Source organism: Saimiri boliviensis, chromosome 10 (assembly GCF_048565385.1).
Source record: "Saimiri boliviensis isolate mSaiBol1 chromosome 10, mSaiBol1.pri, whole genome shotgun sequence".
In the NCBI taxonomy this organism is placed as follows: domain Eukaryota; kingdom Metazoa; phylum Chordata; class Mammalia; order Primates; family Cebidae; genus Saimiri; species Saimiri boliviensis.
In genome coordinates, this window is record NC_133458.1 from 117897886 (window position 1) to 117922163 (window position 24278).

The 24278-nt window shown below is 37.7% G+C and overlaps 1 protein-coding gene and 1 long non-coding RNA gene across 3 annotated transcripts in view; one reads left to right on the top strand and one right to left on the bottom strand.

The window, feature by feature from the left end:
• The window catches only part of STARD3NL (STARD3 N-terminal like), a 48469-nt gene extending 35249 nt beyond the window's left edge, over nt 1-13220 (bottom strand). The window contains exons 1-2 of one of the 2 annotated variants that reach the window (XM_010341319.3): nt 13006-13220; nt 8492-8576 (exon numbers count right to left, since the gene is read on the bottom strand). The gene's annotated coding sequence lies outside the window, so the exon portion shown is untranslated. The remainder of the gene's footprint in view (nt 1-8491; nt 8577-13005) is intronic. The other variant, XM_003930752.4, reaches the window with a different exon arrangement.
• A 154-nt stretch (nt 13221-13374) lies between these two features.
• The window catches only part of LOC141579974 (uncharacterized), a 91181-nt gene continuing 80277 nt past the window's right edge, over nt 13375-24278 (top strand). Inside the window, exons 1-2 of the long non-coding RNA XR_012511966.1 lie at nt 13375-13685; nt 13934-13985. This is a non-coding gene — a long non-coding RNA (uncharacterized LOC141579974). The remainder of the gene's footprint in view (nt 13686-13933; nt 13986-24278) is intronic.

The window sequence follows — 24278 nt, forward strand, 5'->3', positions numbered from 1 at the left end:
CGTTTACAAACCACCACCAAACATGGCTCAGATACACCATGTGTTATTTAATTCACTTGGCTGACTTATTACACTTGGTCCCACATTTCATCTGCACTTCCTTCTGCTCCTCCCTTTACTTTCCTTTAAGAATATCAACAGCCCAACTCTATGCTAACATCTTTATATATTATTTCCATGGTGTTATTCGTAATTTTTATTTTCTAGGTCTATTTTCCAGTGTTACATTCATTCAGCATGTAATTAATGCTTTCATTCCACCTTAATAAATCTGTCACTCTTCAATGCTTTGTGTTCTGCACTTTTCCCAAACATACACATCCAAGGCTGCCTGTTAAAAAGTTTGGTCTTTGTTTTGTAGTCTTGTTTCATTCAATGATTTCTGTTACCACCAGCAGAAAAAAGTAATTGTGTGCATATAACAGAACTTAACCTTTCAATAATATGCTTTGAGACTCAGATACATTTAGAAATTAACATCAGTGACTTAGAAAAATTAAAGGGAAAAAATACATGCCATGGTCCTTTTAAGTCACTCCTCTGGCAGACATGAATTTATCTCCTGAACTCCATCTTTTTTTTTAAAGCAATGTAATTTCTATGTGATCTATTTCCTATAGGAATATTAAAACTATTACTAAACTTTCATTTGACATATAATGCAGAGAGAAATATTAAGATTTAAAGATGGCTGGGCAAATGCATATCAATGTTTTTGTAATTTATGAGACAAACCTAAAATGTATATTGAGAAGCTGAATCTGGATGTGATCTACATGGTTTAAGGACTGCACTTGATGCTGTTTGAAAATTCAAAGTTTGTCAAGAATATACCACATCTACTTCATTCACTCCACAAATATGTTTGAGTACTAAAATTGTGTCAGGTCCTCTTCTGAGCGTTCCCATGGTGATTAACAAAACAACAACAAAAAAAATCTATCCTCACAGAGTTTACCTTCTACAGGAAGGGGATAGAAGACAAAGTAGGGCTGGAAACATTGTCATTTTAAACTGAGAGGTCAAGATGACTTCATTGAGCAGGTGGCATCCGAGCAATTACTAGCAGGAGATAAGGGAGAAATGCCAGGTGGATACGAGGAGAAAGGGCATTGCAGATAGAGGGAACAACAAGGGCAAAAGTTCTGAGGATGGGTGGAGCTGGTCACAGATGAGTGCAGCCAGAAGGCCAGCCAGGCTGGAGCTAAGTGAGAAAGGGGAAAAGCATCAGACGATGACAGATCAGTTAACAAAGGGATGAGCCTTGTGTACGGGCCACTGAAAAGATTTACTCTGAATGAGATGGGAAGACATTGGAAGATTTTCAGTAAAAGAGAAAAATAATGTAGCTTAAGGTTTAAGAGGCTCTCTGGTTGCTCTGCTAAAAGAAGCAAGCAAGTGGGGAAACCCGTTAGGAGATCAAAGCAATAATTCAGGAGAGAGATGATGTACTGAGCCCACAGAATAGGGTGAGGGCAATGGAGGAGATGAAAATAGGTTGGTTCTAAATAAAGTGCCCAAAGCATGTGGTGACAGATTAGCCACGGAGTATGGGAGAAAATGAGAACTAGAACAGAACTGCAAGATTCATAGCTTGTAGTGGTGGAGATGCTATTTAGTAAAAGGGGGAAGCTAGAGAAGGGGCAGTTTTAAGCAAGAATATCAGTTCAGTTTAGATATAAAGTATGAGATGCTTATTAATATCCAAGTCAAGATAAAGTAAGCAGCTAGATATGAATCAGGAACCCAGGGGAGCAGAGATGAAATTTTAAAACATAAAACATGCAGAAATAAGAATATTCTTCTATGCCACACAAAAATGAAAAAAAAAAAAAACTAATAAATTGTATCTATTTGTAGAACAAAAAATAATTATAAAGTGGCCCCTACATAAGTCCACTAACAGTTTCAATTTTGGTAAACCGTAGGTGTTGAACACTGAAAAAAAATTAACACCACACAGGCATTTAAAAGGATTCAAAGGTAATACAAGAGCTCTCATGCTCTCAGCAGAACCTACATCTAGCCAAGAGGAAAGATATATAAATAATGCAAGGCAATGACTGAAGAGACAGAAAAAATCAAGTATATATTATTGACAATAACCACACTATTAGGGCTGTTGCTTGGTCTAGGGAAAGAAGAGCAAGCCAGAAACAGGACAGGCATTTGACAATATATGTAAGTTGTTCCATAGACTACAGGCTGGCAAAATGGGAGGAAGCCACACAGTCATTCAGTAATGTTGGGTGGTACGAAACACTTGTTAGCTCACCAACCCTGCAGGGGTCAACAACTTGGTAGTCAGTTATTTCACTGGCAAGGCCTGAGTCAGACAGCTGGCTGGCATGATGGAGCTGGATCTCAACACTCATTCAATGCAAGTCTCACCTCAAGAGGGGCCCTGGGGATTAAGAATGTTCTTTCATTTGTTTCTCTCTCTTTTTTTAGAAGCTACTGTCAGGTAGCCCAAAGTAACTGAAACAACAGGGTCTCTATAGCTACCTTCCTCCAGCTTCTATTGTCTCTTCAACCTTTCATTCTCTGCCTAGCGGATTTCTCCTGGCATTCAAATTGATTTTGCAGCTATTCCCCCTTTTCTCAGCTTCAGCTCTAACTCCTAAACTTAAATACAGCCATGTGTCACTTAATAACAGGGATACATTCTGAGAAATGCATCATTAGGTGACTTCCTCATGATGCAAACATCAGTGTTAACTGACACAAACCTAGATGGTAGAGCCCACTACATACCTAGGCTATATGATGCAGCCTATTGCATCTAGGCTACAAATCTGTATAGCATGTTATCGTGCTGAACACTGTGAGCAACCGTAACACAATGAGAAGTATTTGCAGATCTAAACATAGAAACAATACAGTAAAAATACAGTATTATAATTTTATGGGACCACCATCATATATGCAGTCCACTGTTGACCTAAATGTTGTTATGCAGCACCTGGCTGTATTTTCTCCACAGCTCACCTAGAAACTCCTTTGTCTTAATCTTCCAGGTCACAGAGCTATTTGTAACCCAATTTTTCCTTTAGGAGACAAATAAGGTCACATCCACAAGTACAAAATACTGCTGATTTTTTTGGTTGCTGTCTGTCATTTTCCAGAACTTTTCCTTGGTCCTCCATAACAAAATCTACCTACAGTTTTCCTTAAAAAGTCACACAATACATCAGTTATAAAATACCTGATAACTAGTGTGAAGTTACCACTATTTTTGCCAATTTTGACTCATTAGTTCTGTCACCCATCAGTAGACCAGCGCCCGAGGAGTCGCGGTGCTCCTCAGTGTACATACAAATATTCCTACAAATAGAGATGTATCTACCAGCCTTGGCAATGAATGAGTCAAGAGTCACTACTATCTAGACAGGTGAAGGTCCCTCAAGTAAGGAACTTGAAATATTTCCACTGCATCTGAGGACATTTCTGAATTACATGCCATTCCTTCAGTACTTACTATAAGCAATTTTCAAACAAATGCTGTCAACTTTCAGCACAGAACCTGAGATCTTACTAATCTAGATCTGAAAGTCAATAGTATCCATGGCAGTGAGCTCACTGCTCTCCTAGGAATCATAGGCAAGTGGTTAAAAGTGTACTCTTCTTTTAGTAACTATCCTTCATCCCAGAGAATGTATTCATCACACATTCTTCAAGGCCTCCCTAGACCTATCTTTCTATACAGAGAAAACAGAAGCTGAATTCCTAGGGGCCAGCTGGTATGTAGTCAGCAAAGCCAGCACAGCTATTCATAGACAAAGCTAGGTTTCTTTTCATTCAACAACATAAACCTCCTCAAGAATGTGGGAGATAAGTGTTCTTGAAAATGTCACTCCAGCTGACAGAGCCATCTTCTACTCACTGTCCCTTTAGTGGCTCTTGGTTGGTGGAAGTGGCAGACTAACAGCAATGCTAGGGAAGATATAACATCAACTGCCCCAGGAGACAGCTGAGACCAACTCCCTATGTCACAAAATAGAGCAGGTTAATGAAAGGCATGCCATTCACGTCTATGCTCAGGAGTACCTACCAACAGGCAGAAGTTACATATGATATCTCCTATGATGTCATATACAAGAACGGCACAGATGTCCAAAAAGAAATTATGAATCATACCGCAGATGAAGGTTTATAGTCCAAAGCTTAGTGCATGTGACAGATAGGGAACATCAATCTCAAAATCTTGATGCCTAGGTTTTAAAGATCCCAGTATCATTTTTTTCTCAGAGGCTTCTTAGGCAGTCACAGAGAAAATCAGACCCTCAAGAAGATCAGCATCAGAAGTAACCTCCTGATCCCCTTTATCAGCCTAACTCATGCTTCAGAAAACAGCATCACACAAAGACCACTAATCACAAGATTCAATTCAACTACAGGCTAAAATACTCAGAAAGTAAACTGCACTTTACAGTCTAATGAGAACAAACTCAGAGCACGTTACAGAGGCAGAGAATACAATGAAAGTAGTAGGATCTCTAACTTCATAAGGCTCTCAATAAAGGTTTGAAACTAGCACCATTCCTGAAAACATTTGCTCTCAAGTGATTTAACAAAACAAATTTATAGGAACCATATATATATATATATATATATATATATATATATATATATACATATATACACACACACACACACACACATATATACACACACATAATATGTATATACTATATCTATTATAATACATATAGTGCCTATAAATACTTTAAAATGATTAAGGTAAGACTAACCAATAATAATCAGTAAAATCTTCTTTACAGTTTACCTAAAGAAAATGTATTAAATTTGATTCTGCTGACTCCATCCTCCAAAGAGTCAGAATGGAGACCAACTCCATCCCTTTACTATCTCTCATCAATTTCCCTCACTATTTCTCAATCATCTCTCACCCACATTATTCCAACAATTCAATCTTACTTATCTCCCAAACATTCATCTCTCTACTCAAAATACTATCTCCTTCACCCAGTGCTTACCATTTTTAGTTTCCTTGCATAGGACATGATAGGATTGGGTCCCCTCCAATTCTTATGTTGAAATGTAATCCCCAGTGTTGGAGGTGGAGCCTGGTGGGAGGTGTTCGGATCATTTGGGTGGATCCCTCATGGCTTAGCACCATCCCCTTGGTGATGAGTGAGTTCTCACTCTATGTTCATGTGAGATCTGGTTGTTTAAAAATGTATGGCATCTCCCTCCCCTCTCTCTTGCTCCCACTCTTGCCATGTGACATCTGCTCCCGCTTTTCCTTCTGCCATGATTATAAGCCTCCTAAGGCCTCACCAAAAGCCAAGAAATGCTTCCTGTACAGCCTGCAGAACTGTGAGCCAATTAAACGTCTTTTGTCTATAAATTATCCAGCCTAAGATATCTATACCAAGTGACACAAAGGGACTACCACAGGAAGCTTCACCATCCTGCCTTTGCCCCAGTTCTCCCTCTGCCTAGAATGCCTTTTCCTTGAACCACCAAACTACCATATTAACAGCAAGAATAAGCCTATTCATTTTTCAAGGTAGCTTAAGTATCACTTCCTCAATGAAACTTTTTCTGACCACCTATGTCTGATATATATTTGATATACCTTTCTTTAAGAGCATCTCTAGTCTTTCACGTTTCACATATTGTTCATGTCTTCTTCTCAGTACTATACTGAAAACTCCTAGAAAACATTCTATATTCTTAGCACCCAAAGAAATGCTTGGCATGTGTTAGGCATTCGGTTAGTTTAAAAACTGCAACTAACACTGTATGAAAGTACAAAGTCTGAGTACTTGCTCACTAAAGTTAGACAAACTTACACATATGGTTGGAGTTTCAACATATTATAGTCTTCCCTTGGTATTTGCAGGGAATTGGTTCTAGGACCACCTGCATACATGGATGGGTTCCATATCCTGTGAAAACTACTTTAGGTCAGGTCCCTGTTTTCTTAAAAAAATTCACATACAACTGGAACTGTACAGTTCAAACCTGTGTTATTCAAGGGTCAGCAGTATATTAAATAGGCCAAGCCAAGAATAACCTCCAGATAATTTCATTTACAATGAAATTCTGTCTTTGACTTTACAGACAGAAATCACTACACATGTAGGAACCCATCTAACCCAAACAGACATATTTATTAAACATCTCCCATAAGTAAAACACTATGCTAAACGCTGTGGGAGAAATAAAATGGAAAAGACACAGTCCTGATCATCAATCTTACATAACTGAGTTCTGATTATTTATTACCCCCTTTATCAAGCTTGAACAACTTGAACAAATTGATAAAGGAGATAACACAGTTACATACATAATTAAAATCAGAGTCAAAAATAATTCTAATACAAAGAAGATCGAACTTCAGGTTTGTATGACCAGAAATGCTTAATGAAAGGGCAGCCTTAGAGAAAATGAGATTTCCAAAGAAATGAAAAGTCATGTTCCAAGGAAAAGGTAGACTATATTAAAAAAAGCAGCACAAGCAGGTCTGTGAACAGCAAATAGCTGGACAATCTGGAGAGGCCCATGTGAAGGAGCCACAGGAAGTGCAGCTGGAATGGAATGTGTACACAGAGCACAGAGCACCAGGAAGTCAGCCTGGAAGTGTGTGCCTGCCTTTACCCCAAGGGCATCGGAGGAGGCCAGGGTCCTGAGGACAAGGAAAATGTTCCAAAGGCCAGCAAGGGTTCACTGTTTCTAAAAAGCTGGCAAAGAGCCTCGTCACTGAAACACAGCAAACATGGACTCCTCCAGTTACAGGCTGTCAACAAAGGGGTATGGTCATGGTTTCTCCAGGATACAGCTCGTCAATTCCAGAAATGATGCTTTCTCAGTGTCCTGTAAAATATCTATTTTAATACCTAGACAAGTGGAAGTCATGAAAGAAATAGTTATGAATAACGCTTTTCAAAATTAGGAAGAGTAAGTAACTTCTGAACTGAGTCTGTGGAACACTCAAATTTCAGATTGGGCTGGATGGTCCCTTCTAGTCCGGAAGCCCCACCTAACCCGCCCTCATTTCCACAGTCTTCAATGAAGAGGATCCTTTGCCCTCGAAACAGAATTTACCTCATTTCCTAAATCAAATGAATGCACACTTCCCTATGACGTCACACTGCTGCAGTCCACACAAAGAAGGCTGCAAGCTGATGGCCTTGGGCCAAATCTTGTCTGTATAGAGGTGATGGTATTTGTTGGCTTGCACAATCTCTCTTTCTTTTTCTCTCTCTTTCTTTCTGAAGGAGTCCTGTTCTGTCACCTAAGCTAAAGTGCAGTGGTGCAACCTTGGTTCATGACAACCTCTGCCTCTTGGGTTCAAGTGATTCTCCTGCCTCAGCCTCTCGAGTAGCTGGGATTACAGGCACCTGCCACCATGCCCAGCTAATTTTTGTATTTTTATTACAGACGGGGTTTCACTATGTTGACCAGGCTCGTCTTGAATACAATGTTTCTTAAACACAGAATGAACTGCAATATTAAAGATGTGAGTTTTTCACATAAATAAAATCCAGATTTCATGCTCCACTTGAAAGTCAGGCAATTGTGGCAATACTCCCCCATTTACCAGTCTGCCACCTAGCCACCTCGCTCACTCCCAGCCCTGCCTGGTCCCTGCCAGCATGTATTTTTCCTCCTGGCTTATAAGGTCCGTGAAGCCCTAATAGTTGGTAGCCAGTCTGAGTCAGCTTTGTTGAGTGAGAGCTCAGCAAGAGCATTTCCTCGTTTCACATCCCAGTATTGCTGCTTACTAGTTGTGTAACCTTAAACAAGTTACTTAACCTCTCTATGCCTACATTTCTTCTTCCATAAAGCAGGAACAATTGTACTGCAACTTACCTTAGAGGGTTGCTGTAGGAATCAATCAGTTTATATAAAACCGGTTCTCAATGGTGTAGTCAGGGAAGAATGGGGCATTCTGTGCTCTCCCTGCCACATCCCCAAGACCTGAGGCATCTGGCAATGTCTGGAGGCATTCTTACTTGTCATGACTAGAGGAGGTGGCACTAGCACCTAGTGGGTAGGGGCCAGAGATGCTGCTAAACATCCTACGATGCATAGGACAGTCCCACAACAAAGAATTACCCAGCCCAAAATGTCTACAGTGCTGAGGAATAGAGCCCGTGACATAAAGCATTTAGAACAGCTCCTGGCACCAAGAAAGCCTTCTATATGCATCAGTTATTACCACAAATGCGGAAGGTAAGTGTTGGGTGGTGGTCCTCCCTCGGCTAGAGAAAAGTTTAATGCCCTCTGTGTTACCTTTGAGGAATTTAACATACAATAAAAGTATAAAAAGGTACTTGAAATTCTGGTTCTACATCATTAATTTAATAAGTGCTTAATTAGAAAAAAATTCTAAGAATATATTTTCCTGAAACAAAAAGCAACCAACAATATACTTCGGTGAGCAATAATGCACAATATTTGAGAAGTATACTGTCCTGGAAAATAAAAGACACAGAAACCCATGATTACTGCAACTTACAAGGTCCTGGGCCAAACTCCTCCAAACTCCAGCTTGAACACTGAGGATGCTTGCTAGTGTCACAATACTATTTTGAAAACTGTAACTAGAAAGGAAGAAGAGAAGGGTTTTAAACTAAAGAGCCTACTGAACTTGATACCATACCCATGCCTATTCAGGAAGATCCTCCGGGTTTAAATAGCTCAGAGTCAGGGATTCCTGGTGAGAGTTAAAGCTTTTATCTTAATTCACCACAAGAGGTATCTTCCAGATCCAGGTCAACTCATAAATAAAGCAAGCAAAACAATTGGAAAGGCCTGACACATCGCGTCAGAGGCTTCCAGGAGTTCCAACACAGGACATCAGAACCTATAACAGCCTGCTACAAGCCCCTGAAGCCATGAACCACATGTACTGACCAGGCTTCTTAGCCCAGCACTGCAAGTAACACAGGGCCAGTCTCTCCCGGCCTCAGTTTTCTCATCTGTCATATTAAAAAGTAGAAATTGTTGTTACTGTTTTCCAACATCATAAACACAGAGAACATTGATTTTATTTGTGACAGTGTGCCTTCAACACTTATAGCCCAAAGATGTGAGTTCCTCTCAAAGGACCCCTTGATAATTGCAGAAGGCAGACCCTTAACTAAAACAGAAAAGAGGTTCTATGGAATCAAAGCTGAGAAAAGCCTAACAGTGTCTCTCTCAAAAAAAAAAAAAAAAAAAAAAAAAAGATAGAAGTGTAAATAAAACAACAGGGCTCTACAATCTGCAAAAAAAACTGTATGCATATAACACAAATTGTCAAGTCTTTTAAGCTCTGGTCAACACATATTTTAACATCTGTGTATATAATAGTGCACTACCAAAGATATCAGGATTGGTAACAGGTGTTGAAGAAAGACTCCCAAAAGTGCTAAGAGAAAAGAAGGCTTCTGTTAAAGAGACACAGGAAATGCTTTACTGACAAAGCAGCATTTGAGTGGACTTAGACAGGTAGAATTTTGGCTGGCTGAAGTTGTCTATCCAGAGGGCATTCCAGGCACAGCAAGTAATGGCACTGAAGCTGGAAAGCCTGAGGCAAAGACCAGGAGTCCAATTAGGGACGCTGGGCACACAGCAAAATATGGTGGTCAAATCATGATGACTTGGGTCTTCAGAATGTGGGTATTAGTTGCATGAACAATCTTAAATAACAGAGATAGTCAGAATGTCCAGTTTTGATATTTTGGTCTAAATAGCACAAAGTGGCTTTTGCTTAAACTTAAGGATCTTCCAATATATTTTTTTAAAAGATACTAATCCCCTTAAATTTATTGTAAAGAAAAAGATAATTTCTATTAAGTTACAGGACAGTCAAGAAGACATACAGAAAGTAAATTAAACTATGTATTATTCTGTTGTTATTCGTCTACCATATTCTACTCATAATTACTAAAATAAGTAAACCTTAGAAATAAATAATAGGTATTTTAAAATTTTAAGACCATTGTAACAGCTTTCTCAACCATATTAATTTATAAACTGATTTTGACTTATTTTTAAACATAGTACTAAGAAAGAGAAGTTACATTACTGACCTAAGGGCTTTTTCAATTATAGGAGGAAACTCTACTTGCTAAGAGAAACTATGAGTTTGCAAACTCTAGGCAATATTCCCATACCTCTAAGCATAAGGTTAAGGCTCGGAAAACAGTAACACATTTTAAATTCCTTTTCAAACATTTCTAAAATTAAAACAAAAATTTAAAAGTCATTTTTAAACCACAGCTTTCTATTAACAGAAAACGGACTCATCCAGAAAGTTTATATACCTATTCATTGTTTAGAAAAGGGAAGGAAAATAAGGCAAAGGATTATTGTAGCCCAAGAAGAAGCAATGTCACATGTTTTTAAAACTAACTTTTACAGATTTAGGGACAGTAAGTTCATGATGTTGAATTATATTTTTATCTACACAGAAATATCTTGATAGGGGACTTTCATGAAGAAATATAGCAGAAAAAACACAAGCCTCAAAATGAGCAGGGTGAAAATCTGGTATCAGTTTGGCCATTATCTTCATTATTTTAAAATTCACTGACCTTCTGTGGCCCTCCACAGCCCCAGCTCTAAACTAAGAGTGGTGAATAACGTGATCTCTAAAATGCCACATCATAAAACATAATTTTAAGTAATAGAGATTTGTAGCTGCGCAGGGTAGCAAGCTTGGGGGTATGTGGGAATACGGCAGCGGGGGGGGGGGGGGCGGTGGGATACAATGAATTAGGTGTTGGAGTAAAGCTAACGGGAGTTCAAATCCAGGCTCCATCAGTACTAGCTCAGTAGTTGAAGTATAAGTTTCCTTTACTGTCAAAAAGGCTTAATATTTTCCTTTGCAACATGTTGGAACAAATAGAATGTTATGTAACATACCCGGCATATCATAGGCACTAAATAAAGGCAAGCGTTATGTTCCTGGTCAGTGATACAAGTTCTAATGCAAAACAATAATCAATGTGCCAATGCAGCTTCCTAGAATTTGGCTTGGAGAAGCCAATTTCCAAGTGGACGGCAGGTACTTGGAAATCGCCCTGCTTTCCAAGTGGACGGCAGGTACAGGTAATAAGAAAGAGGATTCACCGTTGGAAGTAGCAAGGATTAAAAGCAGGGAGCTGATGAAAAAGCAAAGACTTTGAGTTCTGCATATAACAATGGAAAGGAAACAAACTACATGGGGTAAGGTGCTGTAGGAAACAAGATCTTTTCATTTAAGAGGGCCTCTGGAGAAAAAATACATACACAATGAATTACTGCAATGATCTCATAATGAAAACAAAGCAGAAAGTTGGTTAGAGTATATGGGTATCACTAAAAGAAAACAAGACTTTGTAACATACAAATTGTCTTTCCCTTGCCTGCCTGTAATTCTCACATGGGATGCCAGATGATCCAATCCCTGGACACCTCTCCAGTGTCACCTCTGACCACTGTCTCCTCACCTGACCCTCCCCTTGGATCACTCAGCTCCAGCCACACGAGCTTCCCTTTGTCTCTGGAACATGCCAAATTCATTCTTCCTTTAGCTCCTTTGCACTGTTTATATCTCCGTAGAAACTTCCAGCCCATTTTCTCTTGGCTTACTCAGCTAAACATTCAGTTATCACCAAAACCATCCCCTCCTCAGGGAGGTCTTCCCTGACCACTCCATTTCTCCACACACCCCAGCCACTCTCAAGCTCCTTACCCAGTAATATCTTTTCTGACATTTATTCCTATCTAAACTTATCTTTTTGATTTACATGTTTATTGTATTCTCCAACAAAAGTTAAAATCTTTGAGGGCAGGGGCCTTATCTAAATTGCTCACTACACAATCTCTAACACCCATAACAATGGGTGGCATAGGCAGTCATCAGATAAACTGCCCAATGAATAAATCCGAATGATGTTAATCACCATCCTTCTGTGAACATTAAGTAAGATAATATCCCTCAGAGTCTGTTTCATTTCATTTCTTTCATGCCGTTTTAGGCAATGCAATAATGCAGTTTTAAAAGATCTGTATTTGATACAGCTAGATTTTAAAGGGAATGACTTCTACATGACAACATTATTGTACGTTTTCACTTTATGAACATTAATAATCCACTACCTTGATTATCAGAATCCATAAATTAAAAAAAGAATAGGACAATTTGTCTGCTGAGATCCTGCTTCTAGAAAGAGGCGTATGCATAGATGGTACATAGATGGAAATTACCTTTCAGAACTCTTCCTAACAAGGAAATACAGCAAACTAGACTAATTCCAGTAAAGATTTAATTAGACTCGTTGCTAAACTTATCCAAACTAGTACTGTGTCAAGTGATGAATTCAGTGATTCCATCTGTGAAATAGAGGACAAATGACATAGTGAACAAAGAAAAGTTCCACAATGTCAACCCATGTTTAAACTAAAAGAGAAAGAGAGAAAAAAAAATCCCTAACCCTAAATCAGAAGTAATCAAGCAACTAAGATTTCAAAAAATGGTGAGATATCTATGAATAGGCAAAGCACTGAACTGAAAACACAACGAGAACATTCATGATTTGTGCTTTAATTGTTGTTTTGAACACGACTTTCCTCAATGAATAGAAGAGGCTCACAACCGCCTGTGTCTGGACAACCCACGCATTACACCCCATCACCAATTCCTGGTCCCTCTGGCGGGCCTATAGCGCCAGCACGAGGTCGACCCCACCGGGGACTCCTCGGGGTCCGCAGGCTGGAGGAATGGGGACCACCACTACCTGTAATCATCCCTGAATGCCTGGCCCACGCCCTGAGAGCAGCTGGGCTCACATTCTGCAACTTCACTTTTGTGTCCATTATGAGCACAGCCCGCCTGGCCCCTCCTCCTCCCCCGGGGGCTCGCGCAGGGCTCAGTAAACAGAACAGGAAACGGCTACGGCCTCCGTTGGCTAGTCTCCTGTGAGCAACCCCCATGCAAGTCCTCTGACCCGCGGGACTCAGTTTTCCAACCTGTCAAATAGGGGAACAAGAAACCCAGCCTACCTCAACGGGTGGTTCCGGGCCGGCCGCCCCAGGCTGGCCCGGAGACTGCGGCTCCGCGGTCGCGCCCGGGCCTGAGGGGCGGGGCTCGGCAGGGCGGGACCCGGGACCCAGCCCACCGGGCAACACACAGCCAGCCCACCACCCGCACCCAGCAGCCCCGGGACCTCCGGACTCGTGACGTCAGCACGCTGACGTCGACGCACAGAACTCGCATCTCGCTCGAGGTACCAAAGACCCGGCTGGGGCCTGAGTGGCTCCTTAGAGGAGCCAACCGATTGGTCAGATGACCTGTTAATCTTTCACTGACCAGTAAACGCCCTGGAAAGGAGGCAGAGGGCGGGCCGGCCTGCCTGGAGGATGGGTGGGAAATCTGGGAATCCAGCTTTGAAACACAGAGCTGGTTGGACTTTCCCTCATTTTGCATCACACCGGTTCAGTAAGCGTTCGCTTCCTCTTCGTCCGCGATTCTGCGCCTTCCGCTTCCCTTCAGTCATTCGCTGGGGGTCTATGCTTCAGCTCGTGGGAATGAGTTTCAGGGCCCCTTGGGCACCTCATGCTGAACCCTTCAGGAATGAAAACAGAGCATACCATTTCTGTGCCGGTACTCATCCCAAGAGTCACGTCTTCTAACTCTCACCTCCCCCAGACCTATTTAGGACACCCTTTCTCTGCACTAAGAGGTAGTCACATTTAATTGTAACTATATGGCTGTTTACCCACGAAGTTGGGCATCTTTTATTGTTTTATTTAAAATTTAATTAAACTTTTATGCCAATAGATGCTATAGTTATGCACATTTTTAAAAGTACAGAGGTATACAGTGAACATTCTTTGGCTCCCCATTTGATTATTTTAAATTATACGAATAAGATTATGTACATTCTAAAAAAAGTTTAAACATTACGAATTATGCTTATATCCCTTTCAGGCACTAATTACAACCCAGTCCCTAGATGATGACTCCTAGTTCCTGTGCATTTGTAAGTGTACATGTTATTTTTTTACACTCAGCATTGAGATCTTTCCATATCTATATATAAATCTACCTCATTCTCTGAAAATGCTGCATGCCTTCAGAACCAATATGTGTGTGTGTGTGTGTGTGTGTGTGTGTGTGTGTAGGTATATATATATATGTGTGTGTGTATGTGTGTGTATATATATATATAATTAATATATAATTTCCCCACCCTCAGATATGTTTGGTTATTAATATGAGAATCAGTGCTACCATAAACACATGTGTAAGTGCCTTTTTGTACTTATGTCCAAGTACTCTCTAGAGTACAGATACCAACAAGAGAATGTACTGCATCATAGAGTATGCACGACGTAAATCCTTAATAGATTTCACTGACTTGTTCCCTTGACTATTTGTTATAACTTACATTCCTTACCCCCAGTATTTGAGCAATCTTTTCCCTGTATCCTTGCCAAAATTGATAAAATACAATTTAAAAAAATATTTCTAAACTGATAGCTGTGAAAACCTTTTAAAGGATAACACATATACAAAATAAGTGCAATAATCAATAAGTGCTTGTCTTGGTGACAGTGTGAACAAACTTGTGTAACCATGCTTCATACCAAAAATTTTAAATGTTTACCAGCAACATAGAAGCTTTCCTCATGCTCAGTCTTAGTCATTATGTCCCTACACACAGGTAGCCACAATTCTGAATCATATCACCAAATTTGTTTTGCCTTCTTTTGAATGTTTATACATAGTATGTGCTCTTATATGGCTCTTTTTGCTTAATACTATATTCGTAAGATTGATCCATATTAAAGAATGTAATAGTTTCATTTTCATTTTTGTATATAATTCCAAAATTTACTTGTCTTCTGTTGTTTGACATTAAGTTATTCAAAGTTTGGGGTAATTACAAATGACACTGCTGTCAATATTCTTGTAACTGTCTTATGATGCACATAGTTATACATTTGATTTTGAAAGATCCCTAAACGTAGTATTACTCTGCACAGGGCATATTTTCAATATACTCAACATTAGTAGACACTGCCAAATAGTTCTTATGTTTTACTGATTTATACATGCACTAACTGTGAATGAAAATTTCAGTTACTCTGCATCTTTGTCAACACTTACTATACTCATTTGTGTTTTGTGTTATTCCTTTTTCTTTTCCTTTTTAAATGTTATACATTCTGGTGACTATGTAGAGGTGTCACATTGTGGATTTAATTGAATTTACTCATGTGTGGCCTCTGGAGTCTCAGAGAAATTGGTGGAAACCATTCCTGAGGAAGCCCAGATATTAGACTTACTAGACAAAATTTAAGTCAACTATCTTACATATGCTCAAAGAACTAAAGGAAACCACGAACATAAAACCTGAAGGAAACTAGTGGAATGATGTATAAACAAAAGGAAAATACCAGTAAAAAGATAGAAATTATCAAAAGGAACCAAATAGAAAATCTTGGGCTTGCAAGTACAATAACTGAAATGAAAACTTCACTTGAGAATTTCAAGGGACAATTTTAGCATGTCAAAGGATGAATCAGTAAACTTGAAGATAGGAAAATTGAAATTATTCAGTCTTAGGAACAGAAAGAAATAACAAGAAAGGAAAATGAGCAAAGCCTAAGGTACCTATGGGACATCAACAAGGATGCCAAAATACATATTACAGAAGTCCCACAAGAGAGAAAAAAAAGAGAAAGTACATTAGAAGAGAAAAATGTCTCAAAATTCTCCAAATTTGGAAAAGAAAAAGAGAAAGATTTAATTAAAGTCAGAAATGAAAGTGGAGACATTGTATCAACCTTATAGAAATAAAAAGGATTATAAGATACATCTGTGAACAGTTGTGTTCTGACAAATTAAATAACCTGAATGAAAAGGACATGTTCCTGGAAACACACAAATTACCAAAACTAACTCAAGAAAAAAGAGGCAATATAACCAGATCTATAACAAATAGATTTAATCAGTCCTTTAAAAACAACTGCAACAAAGCCTAAAAAACAAAAGTCAAAGACCAGATGGCTTCACTGGTGAATTCTCCCGGACATTTAAAGAAATAACACCAATGCTTTTCAAATTCTTCCAAAAAATTGAAGAGGAGGGAACATTCCTAACTGATTCTATGAGACTAGTAGTAGTCTCAGTTAGGAATGTTCCCTCCTCGTCATCCAAAGCCAGGTGAAGACACCATAAGAAAAAGAGAGACCAATATTTCTGTAGGAATGTAGAGTCAAAATTCTCAACCAAATATCAGCTATTTGAATCCAAGGGCAAATTAAAAGATTATACACTATGATCAAGTGGGATGTATCCTAGGAAATGAGACCACCTACCTTACTTCATTTACAAAAATTAACTCAGAATAGGTCAAAGACTAAATACCAGAGCTAAAACCATAAACTGTTAGAAGAAAACTTAGGGGTAAATCTTGGTAAAGCTTTGGATTTGGCGATGGATTCCTTGGTAGCAGAACAAAATCATAAACATCAACAAAAAAAATTTTGCTATTAACGGTACTCATCAACATTAAAAAGGCTTTGCATCAAAGAACATTATCAAGAATATGAAGAATCAATCTACAGAATAGAAGAAAATATTTGCAAATTTAGCTGATAAGGGTCTAGTATTCAGAATATATGGAGAATTTCTCAACTCAACAACAAAAAGACAACTAAAAGGAAAATAAACAGAATAGACATTTCTTCAAAGAAGATATACAAATTGCCAACAAGACATGCAGATATGATCAAAATCATTAGTTAATAGGGAAATGAAAATCAAAACCACAGTGGAGTCCTACTTCACAACCACTAGAATGACAAGAAATTGGAACCCTTGGGCATTTCTGGTGAGAATGTAAATAGGGAGGCTGCTATGAAAAATATTTTGGTTATTCATCAAAAAATTAAGCATAGATTTAACATATGACTCATCATTTTCAATTTTATTTTATACCCAAAAGAATTAAAAGCATGTACTCAAACAAGTATAGGTACACATATGTTCATAGTATCACCATTCAACAAGAGCCAAAAGTTGGAAACATCCCAAATATACATCAACAGATTAATGGACAGAAAAATAATATGATGTATACATACTATGGAATATTATTTAGCATTAAGAGGAACAAAATGCTGAAATACGCTACAATGTGGTTAAACCTGAACATTATGCAAGATGAAAGAAACCAGACACAAGAGATTACATATTTTGTGATTCCATTTATATGAAATATTCAGAATAGGTAAAGCCATGCAGACAGAATACATATTGGTGCTTATCAGGGTCTGGGAGTAGGGGGAGGATGGGAGAAAGTGCTTATGGGATAAAGGGTTTTCCTTTGGGGTGATGAAAATATTTTGGAACTAGATAGAAATGGTAGTTGTACAACATTTGATATACACTAAGTAAACACTAATGAATTGTTCACTTTCAAATGGTTAAGTTTATGTTATGTGAATTTCAACTCAATTACAAAACATTAATTTAATGGCCCAACCACTACAAAAAGAAATGTGTTCAGAAGAAGTTTTTTCTCTTCCCAAACTTCCATGGACTGAGGTAGTAGGGAGCTCTATAGATATTGTAAATATGAAAGAACTATCTAAATTACTTGAAATATTTGCAATGTTCCACTTAAATTATGACAGTGTAAAAATTGAAATTACTAGGGAAAGTTCTACCGTTATATCCCTGATTCATCTACCAGTCATCCTGCCACTTTGCATTTTAAACTAGGTATACCTTTTGTTTTCTGCCCCAGAACTGGGGCTTAGAAATATTTGTTGAATAAAATGATACAATTAACATGTTAGTTTATAATTTCATGAAAATACAATGATTTTTTTCAAATACATTCTCTATACTGCCTCTACTGAATCCATATGAGACTGATGAAAGCCTGAAGTTTTGCAAGAAAAACCTTGATAATGGAAATCAGTAATACCCATTAGCGTAGATGGAAAAGGAGTTTTAAATGTGTAATCTATTAAAGAAGTAGAATTGACAAAAGCTGACAATTGCCTTTGTTTGGGAAAATAAAGGGGTGGGGAAAAGTTGACTGGTTAAGGAATTTTGCCATTAACTTAAACCAGGAATTCAGGAGGAAGGCTATAAACTCACTCTTGAACAGTTCATATCTGAGATAGGTGTAGTTCATCTGGATGTCTAGAAGACAAGTAGATGATAAACCTGGAGAGCTGGGGAGAGACATCATCATGTGTATGGGAAGAGTGCACAGACTGAGAAGGAAAGAGCACCAATGGTAGAATCTTGGGAATACCATTATTTAGAGTAGGCTGAAGCAGAAGAGACCAAAAGGAAACATGGACACAGTGAACTCAGGTCAGAGAAGAAACATAGGGAGAAGTCATGGCTGACTAGAAAATATAGTGTCCCGAATGTGAAGTGATAAAAATTTTAAATCAAGTAATAAGTGATATGGAGCAAAAATTAAGAGAACACAGAATAGAAATCCTAACAGAATGACACAGATATTTGAATATTTACTTAAATAGATCAATTGCAGTTTTAATCTTCAAAGATGTAAGTGATATAAAGCAGTAAGTGGAAGAAGAAAAAAGACAAGCATTATGGGAAAAAATGGAGGGAGCAATGTGTGAGTCTACCATTCATTCAATCTTGACTGCATGTAAATTTATATAGAACTTACTGAAAATTCAACTTCAACTGCAGCAATTTAACTATCAGAAGTGGAAAAGACAGAGCTAATGATGATTTATGAGCCCAGAGCTAATGTTAGAGCTTTGTAGAACTTTGCCAACCCAAACCATCAGTAAATTTGGTCATTTCCATCCTAGTCTCTTCTTCTCTGAGGGATTTGATTGCATTTTGGTGAAGCAGTTTAGCTCACTGCGGTCTATCATGTGACACAGGACCACAACTCCCATGAGAATCCTCTCCTGCTTCACTGAGTGAGTCAAGACAGCCAGGAAGGAGGCACTCTCTGCCACTCTGACTCACCATGCATGGGACTGAGCTGGTGACCTGGGGAGGGAGCTGCTGCATCTCTCTGACTTGTGGACCCAGTGTTAGCCAAAGCTGGTCAAACCACCAATTCCACACTTCAAATTAGGCCTCTGACTTGCAAAGCTGCCAAGAAGTCATACAGAGGTCATTGGTCTATTCTTCCCAGCTATGTTTGTAAAGATTTCACACAGTTTATGTTGGCAAGAAGATGCTCCTAAAGATTCTAGTGGTAACGTGTGAGGAAGGGCCAACATAATGGCAGAATATCCAGGAAAGCAATGTTTACAGTTTTCATTAATTATTTTCAAAGGGAGTTATCCACATTGCCTTTTGGACTTATTGGGGATTTTCTTAGTCTTTTTGTAAGCATGTGAAACCTGATGCTGATTCTGTGTTTAAAAAAGAATTCAAATGAACCATTGTTAGTAATTCTTAACTTTTGGCAGCAAAATATTCCTATAAAAGTTTCTCTATAAAATTATTCTATCCATAAAAGTTGCTTTTTTAAAAAAGAAAAATAATACAAATGGATGAAATTATAATAATCAATATTCATTTGTGGTGAACTCACTAAAGAACTTTTTGTTTGTTTGCTTTAAAAATTAGCCTGTTTAAAATTTTAGGGAAAAGAAAATTGGACCTATATGACTCTCTCCCTCCCTGTTTTTCTTCCCTTCCCTTCCCTTCCTTCCTTCTTCCTTTCTTCCTTCCTTCTTTCCTTCTTTCCTTCCTCTTTTAGCTACAGAAAAAAGAAAATTTAGAAAAACAGTTTTCACACCTGGCTGTATTATCAATGCTGGATTCCAACAGTTTCAAAAAAAGTTTTTCTTTCACAGAAGTTCACTAATATCTGGTTATAACAAAGTAGACAGTACTTAGACCAATTACCTACATGAGATAAACTTGCATAACGTGTTCATTTCAACTTTTGACTTTAAAAATACATCACTTACATAAGTGTCATAGGAATACATTCTGCTTGCGTAAATGTGTAGTGTGTGTAGAGTGAAAATCTTCTTTCATATACACCCTTTTTCAGTCCCTCCCCAAAGATGATTACTGTTAACTATGTAGGTATAGCCTTTATAACTTTCTCCCTATATTAACATTGTATACATTAATCTTTTAAAATAGTATACTGAACAGGTAAAACACATAAGCTATAATTTTAAAACATCTTTACTTTTGTTTCCTATAGTCTCTCCTTAAACAAGCTAAGTAGGATTTTTTTTTTTTTTTTTTTTTTTTTTTTTTTTTTTTTTTTTTTTTTTTTTTTTTTTGCCAATGGAGATTAAAACTGGGCATGTCTATTGACTCTTCTGTTCATTCCTAGCTCACTCTAAGTTGTAAACTATAGTCCTATACCAGAAATTTGAATGCCTAGTCTTTTATATTGATCAGCATTTCATTCTCCTCTCAGAGGAAAGCTATCCTCTTTCTTTTAGCTGGGTCCTTTACATATAGACATCTTGCTGCTGGATAAAAGCATGCTGTCTTTTTCTCCTGTCTTTCCAACTAGCTTCCTTCCCCACTCTCTGACAGTGATAGTTGATCCCAATTGAAGTTGGAGCTGGAGGGATGGAGAATGGAGGAGAAGGAGAAGTCAGGGAGAGAGTCAGGTAGGAATGTTGTTAATTTTAATGAAATTTTGTAAGATGGCCCTGTGGTCTCTGGGCCAGGGTATTTTGCTTTGTTTTGTTTTGTTTCAATGTGGTTAACAAAATTTTATATCATAATATAAAATTTACCATCTTAGCCATAGTGTTAACTATATTCACATTGTTGTACAACTCATCTCTAGACCTTTTTCGTCTCACAAACTGAAACTCTATATACCTGTTGAACAACAACCCGTTTTCCCCTTTTCCCCAACCCCCATTCTACTTTCTCATTCAATGAGTTTGACTACTTGAGATGCCTCATCTAAAAAGAATCAGTAAGCCAATCTGCTTGTGATTGATTTGTTTAAGTTAGCAAAATATCTTCAAGGTTCAACTGTGTTGTAGTGTGTGATGAGATTTTTTTTTTTTTATGGCTAAATAACATTGCATATGTATTCCACATTTAAAAAATCCTTTCTTCCTTTAATTGACATTTGAGCTGCTCTCACCTCTTGGCTATTGTGAGTAATGCTGCAGTGAACATTGGTGTGCAAATATCTCTTTAAGATCCCACTTTCAATTCCTTGGATATATACCCAGAAGTGAGATTGCTGGATCATATGTAACTCTCTTTTTAATTTTTAAAAGAAACATCATGCTGTTTTTCATGGCAGCTACACAATTTTACTTTCCTACTGTTAGTGCACAGGGGTTCCAATTCTCTATATCTTATGACATCAAAATGTCTTGACAATGCTTGTTATTTCCTGGTTTATTTTGTTTGTTTTTGTGATACCTATTGTGGTTTTGATGTGCATTTTTCTAATGTTTAGTGATACTGAGCATCTCGACATATGCTTTTTGACCATTTGTATGTCTTCTTTGGAGAAATATTTGTTTGAGTCCTTTGCCAGTTTTTTAATCGAGTTACTTGGGTTTTTTTTTTTTTCTTTTTTTGGGTTGCTGTTGAGTTGTAGGAGTCTTTTATATATTCTATTATTTATCCTTTGGCAGATACATGGTTTGAAAATATTTCTCTCATTCTGTAGGTTGCCTTTTCACTCTGTGAATTGTTTCCTTTGATGCACATACGTTTTTAAGTTTGATATAGTCCCATTTGTCTATTTTTGCTTTGGTTTCCTGTACTTTTGATGTCATAATAAAATAATTTAAGAAATTCTTGTGTTAAAAAGGAATTCAAATAAAAGCATTGTTAATAATTTTCAACTTTTGGCAGCATGATATTGATACAAAAGTTTATTTATAAAATTATGCTATCCATAAAAGTTGCTTTTTTAAAAAAGAAAAATAATGCAAGCAGATAGCAGCATAATAATCAATGTTCATTTGTGATGAACTCACTCACTATAAGCAAACCATTACTAAATCCAGTATTATGAAGCTTTTTTACTATAATTTCTTATCAGAGTTTCAGAGTTTTTGATCTTCTGTTTAAATGTTTAATGCATTTAGTTTTTATCTATGGTGTAGCTTAAAGGTCCATCTTTGTTCTGTTGCATGTTTATAGTCAATTTTCCCAGCACCATTTGTTGAAGAGATAATCCTTACCTCATTGTATGGTCTTGACATCTTTGACCAAGATCATTTGACCATATGCACAAGGGTTTATTTCTGGCCTCTATATTCTGTTCCATTGGTCAGAATGTTTGTCTTTATGTCATTATGACAGTTTTTATTACTGTAGCTTTATAACGTTTTGAAATTGGGAAGTGTGAGGCCTCTAACTTTTTTCTTTTTCACCCTTTTGGCTATTTGGGAGTCCCTTGATTTTCTGAGTGAATTTTAGAATTGTTTTTGCTATTTTTGCAAAATAAAATGACATTGCTGTTTTTATAAAGATTGCCTTGAATTTGTAGATTGCATTGGGTGGTATTAAGCTTTCTCATAAACATAGAATATCTTTTTATTTATTTGTGTATTTTATTTATTTATTTATTTATTATTGCATTTTAGGTTTGGGGGTACATGTGAAGAACATGCAAGATTGTTGCATAGATACACATGTGGCAGTGTGATTTGCTGCCTTCCTCCCCCTCATCTATATCAGGCATTTCTCCCCATGCTATCCCCCGCCAACTCCCCAACCCCTGCTGTCCCTCCCCTATTTCCCTCCAACAGACCCGAGCGTGTAGTGCTCCCCTTCCTGTGTCCATGTGTTCTCATTGTTCAACACCCGCCTATGAGTGAGAACATGCGGTGTTTGATTTTCTACTCCTGTGTCAGTTTGCTGAGAATGATGGCTTCCAGGTTCATCCATGTCCCTATAAAGGACACGAACTCATCGTTTTTAATGGCTGTGTAATATTCCATGGTATATATGTGCCACATTTTCCCTGTCCAGTCTATCATCAATGGGCATTTGGGTTGGTTCCAGGTCTTTGCTATTGTAAACTGTGCTACAATGAACATTCGTGTGCATGTGTCCTTATAGTAGAATTATTTATAATACTTTGGATATATACCCAGGAATGGGATTGCTGGATCAAATGGAATTTCTATGTCTAGGTCCTTGAAGAATAGCCACACTGTCTTCCACAATGGTTGAACTAATTTACACTCCCACCAACAGTGTAAAAGTGTTCCTATTTCTCCACATCCTCTCCAGCATCTGTTGTCTCCAGATTTTTTAATGATTGCCATTCTAACTGGCATGAGATGAGTTGGCAACCAACAGAATGGGAAAAAATTTTTGCAGTCTACCCATCTGATAAAGGGCTGATATCCAGAATTTACAAAGAACTAAAACAGATTTAGAAGAAAAAAACAAACAAGCCTATTCAAAAGTGGGCAAAGGATATGAGCAGACACTTTACAAAAGAAGACATACATGAGGCCAACAAACATATGAAAAAATGCTCATCATCACTGGTTATTAGAGAAATGCAAATCAAAACTATTTGTGTATTTTTCAATTTCCTTGAGCAATATTTTATAGTCTCTAGTGGACACTTTTTTCTTTTCCTTGTTTAAATTTATTTCTAAGGATTTTATTTTTTTATGGTATTGTAATTGAAATTATTTTCTAAAATTTCCTTTTGGATTGTTTATTGTTAGTGTATATAAATGCAACTAATTTTGTGTGTTGTTTGTAAATCAACTTTGCTGAATTTATTCATTGGTTCTGACAGGTTTTTTGATGAACTTTTAGGGTTTTATAAAATATAAAACCACATTGTCTATAAACAGGAATAATTTTACATTTACCTTTTCAATTTGGATGCCTCTTGTATGTTTTTCTTGTGTAATTGTCCTAGGACTTCCAATGCTATGTTGAATAGAAGTGGTGAGAATGAGCATCTGTGCCATATTCCTGATCTTAGAGGAAAAAACTTTCAGGTTTTTATCATTGAGTATGATGTTAGCTGAGGGGTTCTCATATATGGCCTTAATTATATTGAGGTATGTTCCTTCTTTTCCTCTCCTATTATGTGTTTTTATCATGAAAGTGTGTTAAATTTTGTCAAATGCTTTTTCTTCATTGATTGAGATGATTATGTGGTTTTTTTTTTTTTGGTTTTTTTTTTTTTTTTTTTTTTTTGAGACGGAGTTTCGCTCTTATTACTCAGGCTGGAGCGCAATGGCACAATCTCGGCTCACTGCAACCTCCGCCTCCTGGGTTCAAGCAATTCTCCTGCCTCAGCCTCCTGAGTAGCTGGGACTACAGGCAC